Here is an 8,330-nt window from a genome sequence, read left to right as displayed (position 1 = left end):
TTCTATGCCCTCGGCTCTCTGCTACACACTGAGGATACACCAGTGAACGAGAACAGAAAATACCCTGTTGGAGCTTATGGTCTAGTGAGAAATAAAGACAAGTAATTAGGAAATTATATATTGTGTGTTGAGATTCAGTCATGGGAAGCAGAGGATGCTGTGGGAACCCATGAGAGAATTTTCATGTTAGAATTAAAGACATGGGGATTGATGAAGGAAGCCTTCAAGAAGAAAGAAATCTATCAACTGAAACTAGAAGGAGAATGATTAAAATAAGTAGGAGCTATCCATGTGAAGGATGGGTGGGAGGGAGATGGGATAGCCATGGAGAAACTCTTCTAGTTTAGAAGGCTTAGTGTACAAAGGTGAGCAGAAACTTAGCCTTGTTTAGTGATGGTTATTTAATATGTCTAAAATTTAAGATAAGGAGGTTAGATTAAATGATGGTGAAGAAGATGAAGCTAGAGAGATTTTGAGGAACCAGATCATCAATGTCAAACATCTCTTACTGAAGAATTTGAATTTTATACACTGAGTAATGGGAAGACAATGGAGTATTTATGAAGAGGAATAGTATGATTAAATTTGAATTTGTAGAAAAATATTTTTATTTTACTGTGTGGATTATTATAAGGAAAAATAAAATAAGAAAAGTTTGAAGGCTTTAGAAATGATCTAGGTGGAAGACAATCCATGAAATAGAGTAGTGGCAATGCAAACGGAGGTAAGGAGGTATGATGTCTGTATGTAGTGATTCATAAAGAATGAAGAGGTTGGTCTAACACTTGTAATGAATGGAGAGCATCACAGAAAGAACAGATAAGAAGAGGACTCATTTATAAGTGAGGACAATATATCCAGATTTGGAGATGATGACTTGAGGAACACCTAAGAAAAGTATATTAAGGTTTTAGACAGATTGAGCTTAGAACATCCTTTTGAATATAGGTGAAAATTGGTATATAATATGTGAGATTGCTCAACCAGTCCATACTGTGTGAGAAAGAAAGACGGGCTGAAGGGAGCACTGATGGGTACTAACCTTTAAAGAAAGAGATTTTAAAAAAAAAGAAACATGAGTAACTGAAGGAAAATTAGTACTGCACTGTAAAAGAAGTCAAAAAGAGAGCCAGGAGATAAATGTCAAATAGTGTGAGTTCAAACAAAATAGTATTTTTTAGAAATCCAACTGGTATAGCAATCTTGTTAAAAACCATTGAATAGAATAGCAGAGACAGGGAGAACTTTTGTTTTGAAGGTGACAAGTGAATGGGACATGAGGAAATAAAGACACAGATTTGAAGGCTGATTATGAAAAGCAGGCAAGAGAAGGCAATGATTGAGGGAGAACGTGGAGCTGGCAAAGTTTCAGTCTTTTTTTCCATTTTTTTAACCTGAATTCTATTTGGTTATTTGATTTGTTGATTGTTTGACTGCTTTTAGGATAGAAGTATCCGAGATTCTTTGAAAAGGAAACTAAACACGTGAGAAACATGCTGATTAATGAAACACAGAAACATGGCAGAGCAGCATCAGGGACCACACTGAGACTCTATTGCTACCTGAGGTTGTTGTAGGAAATAGCATTCAAGCTTATTCCACTGCACTACCTAAACATCAGAGGACTTCCTGCTGTTGGGTTGGGTCTCATAGTTCTTTTGTTAATAAGTAACTATAACAGTTTGAAACTGAATTCTTGAGGTCTTGCCCTTCATGACAACATGGATGGACCTAGAAGTATTATGTTAAGTGAAACAAGTCAGGCAGGGCAAAACACATACCATTGATTTCACTTATATGTGAAACCTAAAAAAAAAAATGACTAAACAACCAAAATGCTGATTCTGACCTGTAAATACAGAGAGGAACCTGGTAGTTGCCAGAGGGCACAAGGGTGGGGGGATGGGCAAAATAGGTGAAGGGGAGTGGGAGATACAGGTTTCTAGTTATGGAATAAATAAGTTGTGAGTTGAGGGGCTCCTGGTGGCTCTGTTGGTTTGAGCATCTGACTCTCGATTTTGGATTAGGTCATCATCTTGCAGTTGGAGGGTTAGAGTTCTAGGTCGGGCTCTGCAGGAACAGCACAGAGATTGCTTGGGATTCTCTCCTTCTCTCTCTGCCTCTCTCCCACCTGTGTTCTCTCTCTCTCTCTCTCTCTCTCTTTCTCTCTCAAAATAAATAAATGAACTTAAAAATAAGTTACGAGGATGAAAAATATAGCATAAGGAGTATAGTCAATAATATTGTAATAGCCTTGTGTGGTGACAGATGATAGGTACCTTTGTGGTGAGCACAGCATAATGTATAAACTTGTCAAATTATTCTGTTGTACACCTGAAACTAATGTAACATTGAGTGTCCAACTACACTTAAAATGGATTCTATTCTTGACTCTCCCATTTTGTAACAAGTCCAAGTCACTTAAACTTTTTGAATCTCAGTAACTTCATGTGTATGAAATTTCTTCTAAGTAACTGTGTATAGGTACATATAATATTTATATCAATATAAATAATCATCTACATAATAACTCATTATATATACTCTAATTCTTCTAATTGATATAACTACAATTGAATAGAAAATGCAACAACTTAATAATGTATGAAATGTGCTTAGAGGAAAGTTGTTGTGTTGTTGCTTATAACAAATGAGATCTAGAATTAACATTTCAGCTCCTCAAGAAAGTGTGCTTCTTCCAGTTATGATGGTATATGGAATTATTAGGTAAAAATAATGGCTACAGTAAACCCATTTCATAGAAACACCTATCTTGATAGGCTTTAGATGGAAAATGTTTTGTTAACTCAGTCTCAGCCTTTCCTTTTTTTTTTTTTAATATTTATTTATTTTGAGACAGAGACAGAGAGCATGAGAAAGTGAGAGAAAGAATCCCAAGAAGGCCCCACATTGCTAGAGCAGAGCCCAACGCAGGGCTCGATTCCACAAACTGGACAGCGTGACCTGAGCCAAGATCAAGTCAGAAGCTTAACCAAATGGGCCATCCAGGCACCCTTCAACTTATGCATTCTTTTAATGTTTATTTGTTTTTGACAATGAGAGAGAGAGAGAGGGAGAGGGAGAGAGAAACAGAGAGAGAAAGCAAGCATGGGAAGGGCAGAGAGAGGGAGAATCTGAAGCAGGCTCCAGGCTCTGAGCTGTCAGTACAGAGCCCCACATGGAGCTCAAACTCATGATTGTGAGATCATAACCTGAGCAGAAGTAAGACACTTAACCAACTCAGCCACCCAGATGCCCCTGATTTTTTATAGAAATATAAAGCGACTGAATTTTTTTCTACTCAAACAATTTCCGAGTATGGAATTTCTTTTTACTTCTGTGTGGGACTTTATCACCAGAACACATCTAGCTGTTCTGCACTGGGATCTGGTAAGTAGAAAGGATTTACAAATGCATTTCCTATTCCTTTTAATGGGAGCTATAACTGCTCATCGAAAAAGCAAATGTCTCTGTAATATATATTTTTGATTTGATACAGATGCAGTTGTAAAAAACTTTTTCAAACTCCATTCAGTCATGGCAAAAGATTCCACTGTTATTTACTCAAAGCTAAATATTTTTTAGCAGCTTAATCACTTTTTTTGATATAATGGCCCATTTTTCTAAAATTATTGATATAAAATATTTAAATTTCAATAATTTTATGATTGTAAAAATAAATGATTTCAGACTTTTAAAACAGAGACTGTTATACAAACTATAAAGACATTTATTTTTCACTATAATTAATATAATTAACTTTTATAAATACTAATCCATGTGACATTTTGAAATGTCATAAGTTTACATACAACACAATAAAATCAGTGTGCTTAGATCTATAGACTGCTGCCTATAAGTTTCTCTCTATAATGAGATGTGGAGAATCTACTACTTTCTCTAGCTTGGAGGCCTGTGTACATGGTTTATTTACAGATATATGGACAAAATAAGTATGGCGAAGTCTTCAGCATCAAATATATTATGAACAGTAATGTTATTGCTTATACAATAATGTTGCTAACTATTGACAATTAACTGTTGTAATGGCTACTAATGCGTATTGAGTTCTTATTCTATGTTTATTAATATTCATGGCATTACTATGAATTCAATGCTACTTTTACCCAACTAACATTTAAGGAAGCTAACATTATGAGAACTCACAAACCCATAACTAATGTATGCCAAAGCCATGAATTAACTCCAAAGACTATGGATGTAACCACTGTTCTAATCTCTCTCTCCATTTCTGTAAGATAATCAATGGAGAACTTCAGAATTATGCCTTTTTAAGGTCTTTACCTACTCATTCTCTTTGCCATCTTTCATTACATTTGTGGTGACCTACTTTCCTTACAGATTTTAATATTACCAACTTTTAAATACACCTCTCTCTTACATTCCTCAACCATTGCTACACTTTCAGCCAGATCTCACTTGTGAGCTTCAGACTCATATCGCCGGATTAGTCCTCAGAGTCTTCCCTTGCTTGTCAAGTGTGATGGTCCCACATTCAATATCCCATGTTTAAAACTGACTTTTTCAGCTCGTTTGGTTAAATGTCTGACTCTTGATCTCAGCTCAGGTCTTGATCTCTGGGTTGTGAGTTCAAGTCCCAGACTGGGCTCTGCACTGGGCATGGAAATACTTTTTAAAAAACAACTGAATTTTTCAGATTTGTTTTCAGACCACCATTCCTGAACACAACAGTTCAGTAAAAGGCAGTAACGTTTATCCCTTCACTCATCATACTCAATTACCAATTCTGACAACTTAATTTCTTGAATATTTCCTTTACCTATATTGCCTTTTCTGTCATGACTTTAGTTGCACTTTTGTACAGGTTCTAATACCTAGACAGCAGATTATAGCTAATGCTACCTTACTTGTCTTCTTTTGATCTTGCCTTGCCCCTATCCAGTCCATCATCCACAGAACTGTTAGAATGGTCCTTAACAATTGCACATCTGATTGTGTTTCTTCTTCATTTAATATCTTTGAAGAGCTTCCAGTCACTTTATAGATTCAACATGTATCCATCAGTGTTCTTTTACAGATTCCAATGGGGAAGATACAGAATACAAAATTTATTATAGGGATTTGTTCTTAGATAATTGTACGGGCTGCTTAAGGAGTTTACAGGTGGTTGTTGCATCTTTGTCTGGTGTTAAGTCTAAAGTCAATACAGTAGGCAGCCTAAAACATATGACTACTATAGAGCTTCTGACAGTATTACTAATTGTAGGTCATCTTCACCAAACAGACAATATGGGAGAGCAAGGGCTGTATGTTAAACTTTTGACTGTTTGTCTTAGTGGATCAGGTATACGAGTGTGTCAGACTAGCTTCAGGTTTTGGGTAGATGAAAATGACTTCAACAAGATTCTGTCCACTATTTACTTACTTCCATCATATGAGAATAACAGCAGGTTTTTGTTTTTCAGTGATTAGGTATTCCATCACTTCTGTCTTGTTTCCTGACAATTTTATACATAATGGCTGAATTGATTTTTAATCTTGACTAAATATAGCATCTCTTCCTAGTTTAAGTGATGAAGTGCTTTTCTTGCATTTTTTATTTTATTTTTTGCTCAGCTAGTCAGTGGCATTATTTTTCAACTAGTCCTAGTATTTATTATTATATCACAATTTTGTATATAAAACTAACACATGCTTGATTATTTATCTATTATCTAGACATTTTATTGTTACTAAATAGAAATACCAATGCTAGAACTGACTTTCTATAGATATTCCCTACAAGGAGGATTCTAATGATTTAATAAATAAGTCTACAGAAGTACATGACAAAGGTTATGTTTTCCCTATGAAATTAATAAATGTTTGTAAGTCATTGATCATACTATTAGAATCTGAAGTTCACCAAAAGACAAGAAAGAAAAAATATTCTAGTGGTGTGTTATTTATTCATTAATTTACTGTCAAAAATTTGTTATGAATTAAAAACAAATAGATAATTAAGATCACAGAACCAAATGTGAGATAGAGGAGAAGCAGCCAGAACAAGATTAGCAGATTTAGATATCAGAAAATCTGGTCCAAGTCTCAATTCTGTAACTTGTGTGAATGATCTCCTTTTTAATTATTAGATCAAGGCCTGGGTCAAGAGATTCCCTGAGGATTCTTTGAGAGCCTCAGAACTAAAATTCCTTAAGTTGACAAGTTTTATAATTCTTACTAGATATGGAGAGAATAAGCAGAGATGTAAGATATTTTTGTAAAAAATTGCCTGGGATACAAAATAAATTGACATTTAAAAATGTTTCATTTAGCTGTAAGAAACTGTGCACCATAGAGAACTTAGTTTTGTGACAGGTCATCACACAGCACTGTTCTCTTCCCCCATGCTGGGTAATTGGTCCAGAACTGACTCAGAGGAAAGATCACCACCTACTGTATCACCCATATCACTTCCTGTAGCACCTGGGTTTTTCTTGGAATGTTTCCATCCAAATGTAGATCATATCTCACCCTGATCTGTTTGCAGTGGCTGATAAGATCATAGCTAGAGGTGCAGTGGCAGAGGGCCATGAGTATATAAAAGCATGTTGTTATTTTTTCTGATAATTACGTAAAGAGTGATTTAATCACTGGACTGGTCACTAACATATGACCAAATGGGATTTCTTGAAACACAGAGTTTCCTTAATGGTTTCCTGGTTGTAAATGAATTCACCAATTTCCCATTAGGATTGATTTTCATCACAAGCCTTAACACTCAAGATCCTCATAAATTATTTTTGTAAATGTGCTGTGAAAAAGTGGAAAATTTATAAATTACCCAAATTCTGTGTACAGGAAGTGCAAGTAAAGGGAAAAAAATGATGTCTAAGACATAGGAAGTATATTAAACAGAATTCCGTAAGTTGTGCTATTCCTGTAATATTGCTGATGTTTTGAGAGGAAAAAGCACAGATCATGGAGACAAACCTGTAATTTTATGGAAGGCACTTTTAGCATTGCTTACGTGTTTTTAACTGTTTATCTGCCTGTCAATATTTTCATCAGCCTTGACAAGATAAGGAGGCTTATGTGTATTTTATTAAGTGAAATTAACCAACATTTGATGCATAGCCTTCTTTAGAAAGATTTAAATTGATTTCAAATTTGGTTTAATTGATTTAAGTTTGAAGACTTCAGTTATTATGTAAAATATACAAACTCTGTATAGTTTTCAAATAGTCAGGATTCTCTTTACAGAAGAGGAAAATAAGACCTAAACGACTAAAAGAAAAACATCCTAAGTTTTCAGTTTATTTTCTCAAATAGAGATACAGGATATCCTTCTCTTATTTTTGGTTACATGAAAGAACTCAAGCAGGACAGGACAGTGTCAACATTCTTCAGTTCATGACCACCAGGAACACACCTATATAATTAAACACATTGAGTTTATGACTCATTGCAACTGGAAGACCACCATGGGATAAAGCCCACACACATTATGAAGGGAACCTGCTTTGCTCAAAGTCTTCTTATTTAAGTATTAATAGTATCTTTTAAAAAATACCTTCATTGGGGCTCCTGCATGGCTTGGTCAGTTAAGCATCTGACTTTGGTTCAGGTCATGATCTCATGGCTCCTGAGTTTGAGCCCCGCATCAGGCTTTGTACTGACAGCTCAGAGCTTGAAGCTTGCTTCAGATTCTGTGTCACCCTCTCTGTGCCCCTCCCCTGCTCATGCTCTCTCTCTCTCGCTCTCTCTCTCTCTCTCTCTCTCTCTCAAAAATAAATAAATATTAAAAAAAAAACTTCATAGTAACATCTTATAGACTGGTATTTGGCCAAACAAGTGGACAACTAGCTAAGTTGACTGATAAAATTAACCATCAACATGGGTGGTAATCATGGGTGTCTCACTAAGAGGAAGTTAGAATTTATTACAGAAATTTTGAGGTGTTTTTAGGCGATTTGGGAGGAGAGTTTAAGGAAGCAGCAGTGTCAAGGGGTATGCTATAAACGGGATGATGGAAGAGAGTGGGACAATTTTATTATTGGTCATTTAATACTTTTATTGGTAGGAAGAAGAGTCTAGAATGAAGATAAAGCTTTGATTGATAAAGAAAAGTAAACAGCTTTTCATTTAGCTATTTTAGTTACTCATTCTGTATTTTGTGGTTGGAAAGATGACCTTGTTTCTCTCTGAGCTTAAGCATAATACTGAAATGGGCTTGTTTTGTCTCACTTTATTATGGACTCTAAGTAACCTTATCTGAGGTTGGTGTTCTGCAAGATTATTTTTGCTCAATAGGAGAATAGCAGGGCTTAGTGGTGAGTATTAGGCCAGATTCTAGAGGGAAGATGGCT

The sequence above is a fragment of the Suricata suricatta genome, chromosome 2 (genome assembly GCF_006229205.1).
Source record: "Suricata suricatta isolate VVHF042 chromosome 2, meerkat_22Aug2017_6uvM2_HiC, whole genome shotgun sequence".
NCBI classification, from domain to species: Eukaryota; Metazoa; Chordata; class Mammalia; order Carnivora; family Herpestidae; genus Suricata; species Suricata suricatta.
Note: the sequence above shows the minus strand (reverse complement) of the source record.